The sequence below is a fragment of the Microtus ochrogaster genome, linkage group LG4, assembly GCF_000317375.1.
Source record: "Microtus ochrogaster isolate Prairie Vole_2 linkage group LG4, MicOch1.0, whole genome shotgun sequence".
NCBI classification, from domain to species: Eukaryota; Metazoa; Chordata; class Mammalia; order Rodentia; family Cricetidae; genus Microtus; species Microtus ochrogaster.
The window spans coordinates 12,432,408-12,443,765 of NC_022030.1; the positions used below are offsets into that span (position 1 = coordinate 12,432,408).

The following is an 11,358-nucleotide window of genomic DNA, read 5'->3' on the forward strand; positions in this document are numbered from 1 at the left end:
AGAGAGAGAGAAATCCTGTCCCCTATGAGCCCTTCACCCAGGATTTTAAACAGCTGACATTGTTCTTCGGAGCACTATTTTGGGGTAGCCTTCAATTCACTGCTACTCATGAATCACTGGAACTTTCTGAGACTAGAAAGGTGGAAAAGGGCAAAAAGTACTGGTCCCTCGGGGAATCCCAGGATCGCACTGATGGTATATTACAGGAAAGGAGGGTTTTATGGACTGCTTGTCTTGAGCTGCTTTTCCTTGGACATGAGAATAAAATGTAACAGAAACGATGCACATCCCTGGCCACAGACTGCATGTGGTGGAGCTTTTCCTTTACATCCAAGTAGGCCCTGGGTATGCTCAAAAGTTTCTGTGCTGTTCTCCCTCCCTGAAGCCAAGGAAAGTAATTCACTCTAAAAAACCACAAGGCTTTTAAAGTTCAATCCAGCATTTGATAAAGGCATGTCTTCTTATGTTATTCTTAACTGATATTTTCACTAAGAGGTTTAATTTTTCAAGATAAATAAATTCTTTAGTTTGTATTCTATTACTAAAATGTATGATTATGTTAATAAATGGGGAAGCATTTTATTATATTAGAGTATGTTAGGGAGGAAAATATAAGAGAGAAAATGCACATCAAATGGATCACTGAGTTCAGGGAAATATTTTTGGACTGAATATTATTTCAAATTACCAAATTATTATGTATCTTTTAAGATTTTAGTTTAACTTTTCGGTATAGATCTGCTTAAAGACAGGGAGCTCTATAACAACTTCATTAGTTACAGTTAAGATTATTTCCTTATGATCATATACATCCATTTTTCATAATTTCAAAGAGCATGTTGAATGTAAATACCAGTTTTCCCCAATCGGTTAATATGCTAAAAATTCAATAGCAAAGCAATTCTTACATGAAAAGAAAACAGCTAGCTATCATTTTGTTCACTGGGATTTCTTTTTATGGCAACCGAACCCACACAAAGTCATTTTTGGCACCCACCGCCAACAAAGGACTCGCTATTCTAAGCTCAGTCTCACATTCGCATTTAAAATTTCCCCCCAGTGTTTTCAGTGCACTGAGGATAAAATTTTGAGCATATGGATTTAGGGGTTCCTGTGGATGGTGTAACAGCCAAAAGGTGTCTCTCTGTCAAGCGAGATATGCTCCACCCTGCCAGATACCAGCACTTTTCAGAAGATGGTGACATTCGAAAGGTATCTGTCAGGGTGTGTGTGCGTGCGTGAGTGCGTGCGTGTGTGTGTGAAGGAACAAGAGCACAAGGAAGTGACACAGCAGGAAAGACAGGGTAGGATAAGCAGCAAGACAGGCTGGTTGGCTCTGCTCAGGATTGGAGGCCTACCCTACTAGGCCGGGAGAAACAATATCTATCTCAGAGAAAAGTTAACCTTAGGAAATTAATCCTTACTTTAGTGGCAGCAAATGCTAAGTAACATCACTAGATAATCACACCCCATGTAGTGGAATGACAGCGGGCAGCAAGCTCATCCTCTTTGCTGCCAGTATTTTACCTACAAGACATTGCTTAAAATCAAGATGGCATCTTAGTTATTGTTGGCTGTTCTTGTTGTTCTGGAGACCTGGGTGTCACTATATACTTACAAACAAGTATATGGGCTTTCCTGACGCTATGGATCATTAATTAAATATTTTAAGAAATACATGAACTGGCAGAGGCAGGTAGATCTTTGTGAGTTAGCGGTCAGCCTGGTCTATAGAGTGAGTTCCGGGACAGGCTCCAAAGCTATACAGAGAAATATTGTCTCAAAAAACAAAAGAGAAATAAAGGAAGAGAGGGAAGGAAAGGGGGGAGAGAGAGAGAGAGAGAGAGAGAGAGAGAGAGAGAGAGAGAGAGAGAGAGAGAGAGAGAGGGGAACCACATGGGCTCAGGCATTGTGTTTTTCACCTGATTCAGCTCTCAGAAGGAGGAGGCAGGAGGGTCAGCAGTTCAAGGTTATCCTTTGCTACATAGGGCAGCCTGGGCTACAAGAGAGGAGACAACACACACATACATTGGCTCACAACTACTTAAATGTAGGTGTCCCGCTGTCTCCACCACCTGGCATGATACAACTGCTGAAGCACTGCTTGGGAGCAGCACGGTCAGAAAGAACCAAATGATAGAGGACCTCTCAAAAAAACATGGCCAGTGCCAAAGTCCAAATGAACACAGTTTCCTATGAGATGATTTCAAGGATGTACTTTCTTGAAAGCTAAATTATGCAAAAATGCTGCCTTTAGTAAAAAAAAAAAATCTCAATAATATCTTTAGTCATTCTTAAGGGGGACCAGTGACCAATAGGAAGAGGGTGCTGTGTATCTTGCGAGACCCCACCAAAGAACTGGGAGAGCTCTGGGAAATTTACATCACTGCGATGGCACTCGGATGTGCTTTGACATGCTTGCAGTCTAAACTGCCATGAAAGAGTGTCCGAGAAAACAGAGCCACATTTGCCAAGTGGGCTGCAGCGTGGACATCACGGAAGATGTCATCAAGACACCGGGGACTTATTTTAACTCTAGCATGGCGCCTTTAACAGACTATCACAAAATGTTTGTTACTTCGTACTTGTGATTTCACATTTCCGGTGGCCTGTGCGCCTATCATATTATGAAAGTTGTTCCTATAAGGATTACTAAGAACTGCACATGGAAATAAACTAGGCCAGAAACAATACTCTCAGATGAGACTCTCCCAGTTAAGAAGGTTATGACTGAAATGGTTCTATCGTGAAAATCAGAAGAAACAAAAGCTGTACAGCATATTTCTTATCTAAATGGAATACACCCACCCGGTCAAGGAAGTCGGTATAGGCATTCCCTGCAGGCCCAAACTGTTCTTTAAGTTACATGTAAAATCGAGAGGCGAGAATAATAAATTTTAGCTGTTAACCTGTTATCCTCATATCAATAAACCGCATCACAATCATCTTTGCTTCCCAACTCTCTCCACCGAAGCTCATGCACAACTTCTGGGATGAACAAGAACATTGAAGATGTTGATGCTTACAGTTAGATCAACAGCCATGCTTATTCTTCATCCATAGGAACTGCCTGCCCTCAAGAAATAAAATTTGGGATTATATCTCTCTCTCAAAAAAAAAAAAAAAACACAACAGGCCGGGCGGTGTTATCGCATACCTTTAATCCCAGCACTGGGGAGGCAGAGGCAGGCAGATCTCTGTGAGTTCGATGCCAGCCTGGTCTACAAGAGCTAGCTCCAAGCCAGGAACCAAAAGCTATGGAGAAAGCCTGTCTCAAAAAAAAAAAACCCCACATTTTAATTTTAAAAAATTCTTTTGTTTTAACACAACATATATCTTTGGATGAATACTGGTATTAAGGGGGAAATACTCATTACAGAGCAGAAGCAATTAAAAAAAATACAATTCTATAGTTAAAACTTAATTACTGGGGCTAGGCAGATAGCTCAGTTGACAATGCACTTGCCTGGCATGCATGAAGACAAGAGTTCCATCCCTAGAACTCAAGTGGCCCATACTTGTAATCCCGATGCTAGAGAGGCAGAGATGGATAGGTGGATCCCTGCTCACTAGCCAGCCAGCCTGTTATGCTGGATGAATTCCATGTCAGGGAGGGACTGTCTCAAAACCTAAGGTGGACAGCCCCAAGGAAGGACACCCAAGGCATGTCTCCACATACATGCATGCACCAGCATGCCTGCGCATCTGCACACATATGAGCACTACACACACAAAATCAAATCAAACCAAACTAGAGAGCCCTGGATGTGGAAGGTATGGCACTGGAGACCAGGCTGCCATTCCACTTGCCAGCTTCAGGGAGGCATCAGCTAAACTTCATATTTGCCGATAACCTCATAAAAATTCCTTTTTTTCCCAGCGGCTATATTCTGTGCTAAAATTAATTACCGAACTAGGAATCCAACGCCAAGAAAGAAAAAAATCTAGAGCCTTCCTAGAGGCTAGTATGTAGTGAAGAAAAGGACTCCATTGTACTTTGAGTTAATGTTTATCCAAATCTAATCTAAAAAAATTCAAGGAAGATCAAGCTACTTAAGCTGAATACATGAATTAATCATCTGAGATGGTTTGATTCTACACATAAGAGGCTAGCAAAAAAGAAAACACTACTACATCTTGGTGTGGTGTTACAGGGCAGCCATTCCAGGAGTCAGGAAGCTGGGGCATGAGGGTTTCTAAATTCTAACAGTCTGGGCTACACAGCAAAACACTGTCTTAAAAGAAAATGACTATGATACCCACAGATGGACACTGTATATTTGTTAGTTATAATAATAAAAACAACACTGTCTGCATTGCTGCCAAGATATTTCCAAAACTTTTGCAAATAGAACTAAAGAATCACAAACCAACTGTGAAAATGTGCCTTGTCCCTGGACTACTTCTTACAAGTATTTAAAGGACTTTCACTCCCTCCTCCCTGCCCCTCATCACCTTACTGCATCCCTGAGGCAGGACTTCAGGACACCCTGTGCACTTTAAGATATGAATCATTACAAGCAAGCAGGCCCACTTGGTTCCTCCAAAGACAAAAAAGGTACAAAAAATAGCTTCTGCGACTGAAGCAGAAGCCACGTCAGCAAGCAGATGAACGTGGGAGGCCAGATAAGACTCCACTGCAGCAAACAGTGAATTATTAAGCAAATGCTAGATTTATTTTCTGTTTTAACTTGATTCTTCTTGCCTCAAGTCAACCACTGCTAGCACTCCAAATGTCACCTGTCAAGCGCCAGTCTTTGCTAAACGGGAAATTTCATCAAAGACAAAGAACATGGACTGGTAACCATCAGAAGACAAAGAACATGGACTGGTAACCATCAGAAGAATAGTGATGATGTCAAAACAACAACAACCACAACAACAACCCCCTCCCAAAATAAAAAAGACACCATATTCTATATTGTGATTGCATATATAGTTCAGCACATCAATTATCATCCCTTTAAAAATAAAATTAATTTCTGAGATTGTGTGACAATCGCAGAAAGAAAAAACCTTGTTCTCTCTCATATGTAGAATTTAGTCAATAACATTTATGTAAACATACACACATGTGAGTAAAGTATCACATGAAGAAAAGAGAACAAGAAAGGCCTAATACAGGGAGATGAGGAAGGAACTGAGTGCAGATGATGAACACAAACTATAAAAGAGGGTATAAAACTAAGCGCTTTTCTACTTCTAATTCTGTCATGAATTTTTTTTGAGGGTTAGGTTGTGAATAAGCACATAAAATATATTCGAGATTAAAAAGTGTAAAATTTAATGTGAAGCTCCTCTGAAAGCCTATTTTAGCTGCATAAAATGTCATGGAGTTATATAGACTTTGGGTCTGGTTAATTAGGTTGTGTGATGTTTTTTATTTACTTGCATCCTTTTCTACTAATAAAATTTATTTTTTTAAAGAAAGAGGAAAATAATGTCCCTTGGTAATAGGAGCTTAAGCTAAAGTAAAAAAAAATGGTACCCTCAGAGCAAAAAGGAGGACAAACATTGAACTGTTTTGCATTCAAAGCAAAATTCATCCAAGATTCATCCAAGACATAAATGGGCCAAGATTCCATAGATACAGCTATTCTTAGGCAACAAGTTTTTGCAGTTCTCACCGAATACCTGAGACTGGCCATCTACTTGTCACTACAGTAAGAGGTAAGAAAGGTACAGAGAACTCAGCTCAAAGTAGATCAGGACAAATTCCGACTCGCTATTCCTGCCAGCCACCTCCACAGACCAAGCAGATTCTGTGAACATCTGCCAAGCTGGGATTGGGAAAACGCTCTCGGTTCTGCCTGCACAGTGGCTCCTGGAAGTGGGACAGACTCCTCTGATATCATGTTCTTATCTCTGAAGTTCCAGATTAGAGATCCTGTTTCACCCAGGTGGAGGATTTCACACTGAGAAGAGGAAAATGGGTTCAACAGATTTACAACTATAGTGACTTAACCTCACTTACTCCATGTTTGGTGTCTCTCTTGAAAATCAACAAACCTTTTTGGTACTGTGACTGATAAGCTTGCCTTTGACCTTTAGCACCTTCCCAGGCATTACTGTGATTTTAAGCAAAGATTCAAATGATATTAACACAAACGGCATAGAATTGATTGAAGTGATTTTTTTTTCCCAGACAGGCAATCAGTTATGGTCCTGCAAGCTAGGCAATTATTTTCACTATTAAAATGAAGACATGGTGAAACTGTCTAGGAAAATTAATTTTCCCATTAATTTTCAGTGAGTTTTTAAAGTTTGGGTTCTTCATCAAAATAAAAGAAAAATATTTCACCAAAATGCTGGTTTACAATGTTTACATTTCATAGAAACCAACAGTTTATGGATATATTGTTAAGCATTATAATGAAAGAGGGAAGACAGCAGTTTAAAAAAAATTCAGGTTATTAGATTCATATGTAATTACCAGATGAAAACAATCATATTTAATAAATACTGAGTTTGTCCAAAAGAGTAATAGTAAATCTTGTTTAGAAATCTCTGGGTCACAGAAACTAGTCAACCACCCAGGACTAGTGATGTCATGCATCTTGGAGGAGAGCCTACAACCACCACTTTACTACACTGGCATAACCTTTAACTACATTCTAAGTACTTGCTGTTATGCCCACAGAGAAGTGTGGTCCTCATCCCCGACCAGGAAATTCTCAGGGAAATAGATGGAGACCACTGCAGAAAACCTCAGCCAATCAAAATGCAGACTTGTGGAGCCTAATCATAAGGGATACATCTAGAAAACAACTCCCACATCTAAGGTTCAGGAAACATCATGGAAGAAGGGTAGAAACATTGTAAGAGCCAGAACATCAGGGAATTTGCCGGGAGATTGTGTCTTCTAGTAATGCCAGAAACTACACCCATGAAGCCTCGCCAGCATGACGTCTTAAACATGACCTGAACAAGGACAAGACACGGAGGAAAGCCCATAAGGCCTGACCCTTACATAAGGACTTCAGGCAACGAAGGAAGGCCAAGTGCAGGGGAAATAGGCTTCCCCAAGGAAGAGAACACCAATCGGTTATCCAGTATCAAATGACCATCTCTGAAAACACGCCTATGAGTGACACTATATAGACTGGGCAGGTTATACTTCGGAATATATATACATTTATGCATGCCTACACTTATACATTTATGCATGTAAGAAAAATTAAATAAAATAGGAGGCCATGAATTTGAAAGAGCATGGAGTGCTAATTGCGAGGGCTTGAGGGGTGGGAAAGGAGGGAGCAAATGGCGTGATTACATTATAATCTCAAAAATAAAAGAATGAGGAGAAAAATCTCAGGTTTCCTCATAGACAGGTAGAGGGTAGAGAAATGAGTATTTGAAAAATATCCCTTGTTTGTAGGATTGCTTCTTCCCAACCTCCACTCTTCCCAGGTGATTCTAAAGGAAAATTTAATGTGACTTCAATGAATTTTGTGGGGGGGCTAATATTTCATTGATGAGCCTCTCAGGCACATAGAAAGACCTCTATTGATCTTCATTTTGTCCCTCAGGCTAAAAATATGCTAAGTCGTAGTTTCAGGGAAAGACTAGAGTACACCAGTTATCCTTTAGATAAGAACTCTCCAAAATAAAATCAGTCATCATAACATAAATCCTACGACAACAGGACAAAGAGAACATGACTGAGAGAGGACCTCTGTGTCTCAGTGACAGGAAGAGTTTGAGCATGGCCCGTCTAACAGAAGGATGCCTGCTCCTTCTCAGCTACAGGATGGAACTGTACTTGAGTTGCGCCAAGTAGAAGATTCAGAAGTGCTGGTGAAAGATGATTGAAGGGCACTAAGGGCACGGCTCAAGATACATTCCATCAGTCTCACAGGCTACGCTTAGACACATCTTTCTCCTCATGAATAAAAGAGAGAGACTCTTGAGGCTCATTGCTCAACTCTGGAGTGTGAGGAGTGCTAATTTCAGTGTCAAGTGGCTGTGAGTTGCTTGTTCTGGAGATGCACGCACACACACACACTCAAACACACTGACACAGCAACACACATCGGCACACAAACACATGCACACAGACAAACACACAGTATACCCACATATACACACATAAATACATGTACACACACCATACACAGACACATGGATTCATATCCCACATACACATACCACACACAAACACAGAATATATACATACACACACAAACACATGCACACAGACAAACACACAGTATACCCACATATACACACATAAATACATGTACACACACCATACACAGACACATGGATTCATATCCCACATACACATACCACACACAAACACAGAATATATACATACACACACAAACACATGCACACACCACACACATGCAGAGGCACACACAGGAACTCATACACCACACATACATGTACCAAACATACACACCACACACACAAGTACACATACACATGTACCACACATGCACATAAACTCATGCATACACATAAACACACACATGGAGACATACACACAAACTCACATACCATACACACATACTACATACACACACACACACAAACACATGTACGCGAGCATACATGCACACAATGTTGAACAGGGTACATTAGAAGAGGGACTGTTACAGAGTCATTACAAAAAAAAGGCTTAACAAGTGAACCCCAAATACCTACTCTGCCATTTTGCATACTGTCCTGGTTCTAGAAAAGATCATGTTCATGTGTATGGAAGTATTCCATAAACACTGTATTCCATAAAAATGTAAAATTATTATTTAGCAATCAAATAAACTTGGGAATGCCATTCAGTGGCAGAATGCCTGCCCAGAATGTGAAGGAGCCTAGTTTTTTTTTTTTTAATCTAACACAGGAAAGAAGAAAAGAAGGAAGAGATAAAGGGAGGGAGATAGGTCAATTGATTGGAAATAATCCATGAGTTATTCTTGAATAGAGAAAAACTGAATATCAAAGCACTGTGAATTACAAATGTTTTTCTTTTTATGAAGGCAAAAATGTGCATTAGAACTGCCATCTATGACTCTTTCCCTAATGTTTCTGATGATCGTCTCACATTTTCGGGCAGTTAATTGTTTTGCTAGGATATGTTACTAGGCTGATGAGCATGATCCTACTGTACATACTGGCTTTGGGGGAGCCTAGGCAGTTCGGATGCTCAACTTACTAAACCTGGATGGAGGTGGGCGGTCCTTGGACTTCCCACAGGTCAGGGAACCCTGATTGCTCTTCAAGCTGATGAGGGAGAGGGACTTGATCGGGGGAGGGGGAGGGAAATGAGAGGCAGTGGAGGGGAGGAGGCAGAAATCCTTAATGTAATAACAAATTAAAAAAAAAACATGATTACCTGTCTACAGGGCACAGCTGGATGTCTGTTCGACACTGCTGTCCCCCAGGCATCAGCCTGCAAGCTGCTGTGCTTCTTCTGATGTTGGCATCACCAGCTCTCCCCACAAGTCCATCAGCTCACACACGGTCTACCAAGATCAGAGCTACAGCTAAGGTTCAACATATTGACATCTTGGGAGGCAGAGGCAGGCGGATCTCTGTGAGTTCGAGACCAGCCTGGTCTACATAGCTAGTTCCAGGACAGGCTCCAAAGCCACAGAGAAATCCTGTCTCGAAAATCCAAAAAAAAAAAAAAAAGAACAACATATTTGACATCAAGTAAGTCAGATGGCAAGTTCATTTGTTTTAGGAACAAATAATTATAAACTCCTGCTATCATTTAGATTTTATGCTTACCCAAAAGTATATATAGTGTGAATTTCCAAATCATTAAATTTGTCACTCAACTAGGAGGTGAAAAGGAGAGAGGGAAGTCTGTCTTGCTTTGAGAGTCAAGACACACTGTGACGTTGTTGGTCTGGGCCAGTTCTTCAAACTCTAAGTCAGATCTTCTCTTTTTTGTAAGTATCCAAACTCTTTATTGTTCGACCATTAATAATCTAGCCTTGTCCCATAAACCAACTGGGTACAAAAATGGATTCTAGACAGTAAATGACCTTCACCTTTAAAGGAGAGATGTCGATAATTCGTAACTTCAATTCTAAATTTATTAGGCATGGAAGATGGCACAAGAAAAAAAAATCAATGGCCTTTGAATTACTTTCCAGTTTTATTAAAAAAAATATTTGATGAAAAATTTAATTTTCCCTAAAGGAGTAAAAGCTGGCAAAATTAGATGTCCGCTTAATCAATTCTTACAAATAGTACATTATTTAGTATCCAAAGCAGAAGCAATGATTTAATTAACAGCCAGTTTTCTGCAAGAGCTATTTTATGTCAAGTTGTTGCTGCAACTTCTCTCCCCCAGTCCCATCCCTCTGCTTTCCTTCCTTTTTTTCCATCTCAACATTCCATTGTTTTGTTTTGTTTTGTTTTTTTCCACTTTGGAGCTGGCTCTCTCTCCCTAAGCTCCCTCATTTAACTCACTCGTAGACCTGGTGGCGTGTCTTGCCATTCCTTTTCCCCCTGGCTTCCTGTTTCTCTGATAATAATGAAAATAACAATAACAAAAACACTTTCTTTTTTTTTTTTTTGGTTTTTCGAGACAGGGTTTCTCTGTGGTTTTGGAGCCTGTCCTGGAACTAGCTCTTGTAGACCAGGCTGGTCACGAACTCGCAGAGATCCACCTGCCTCTGCCTCCTGAGTGCTGGGATTAAAGGCGTGCGCCACCATTGCCCGGCACAAAAACACTTTCAAAGTAAAAGTTTTAATCCAGAAGGTCCCTTTCATGCAGCCACCATAGGTGAGCTTCATAATTCCTTCTACTCAACTTTGCCACAGAGGCCATGAATATGATATAACCTCACCCCACCGTTGTGGGTTCCCCTGCTGAGTGGTGGAGGTTAGAGTATCTTGGCAAAATGGTAGAGCTAGGCAGATGGTGTTTAGCTTAATTAAATGTCATGTTATCTGACAATGCTTGCACATGCCTCTAATCCAAGTGCACAAGAGGCTGAGGCAGGAGAATCTGGAGTTGAAGGCTGACCCAGGCTCTACAGTGAAACCCTGTCTCAAATATACAAATCACTCTTTCTCATTTTGTAGTACATTCGCTAATGTTTGTTTGTTGCCCATGCAACTCTCTCTTTCCTACCCCTTAGTGTTGTAGTAGGTAAGCAACTACTTAATTCCAAGTCATCTCAGCATTAACTGTTGAGCTATGTATGTGGAGGAATAGGGATAAGATGAAAGAGGCTTATTTGATGAATATACATCAGTGAGGATTATGATTTAAAGTTATAACTTCAGAACCTTGTTTTCACAAATTTATCTGAGGTTTGCTATTTGGTTACTGGTGTGTGTGTCTGCCTATCTGTGTGTGTTTGTATGCATTCATGTGTGTGTGTGTGTGTGTGTGTG

General features: G+C 40.5%; 1 protein-coding gene across 8 annotated transcripts in view; it reads right to left on the bottom strand.

Annotated features, from left to right (window-relative positions):
* Hivep2 (human immunodeficiency virus type I enhancer binding protein 2) overlaps nt 1–11,358 on the bottom strand; it is a 194,210-nt gene that overhangs the window by 28,036 nt on the left and 154,816 nt on the right. For 2 of the 8 annotated variants that reach the window (XM_013351422.2, XM_026786467.1), the window contains one exon: nt 9,338–9,467. The exons of the other annotated variants lie outside the window; for them this stretch is intronic. The gene's annotated coding sequence lies outside the window, so the exon portion shown is untranslated. The remainder of the gene's footprint in view (nt 1–9,337; nt 9,468–11,358) is intronic. 8 annotated transcript variants of the gene reach the window in all.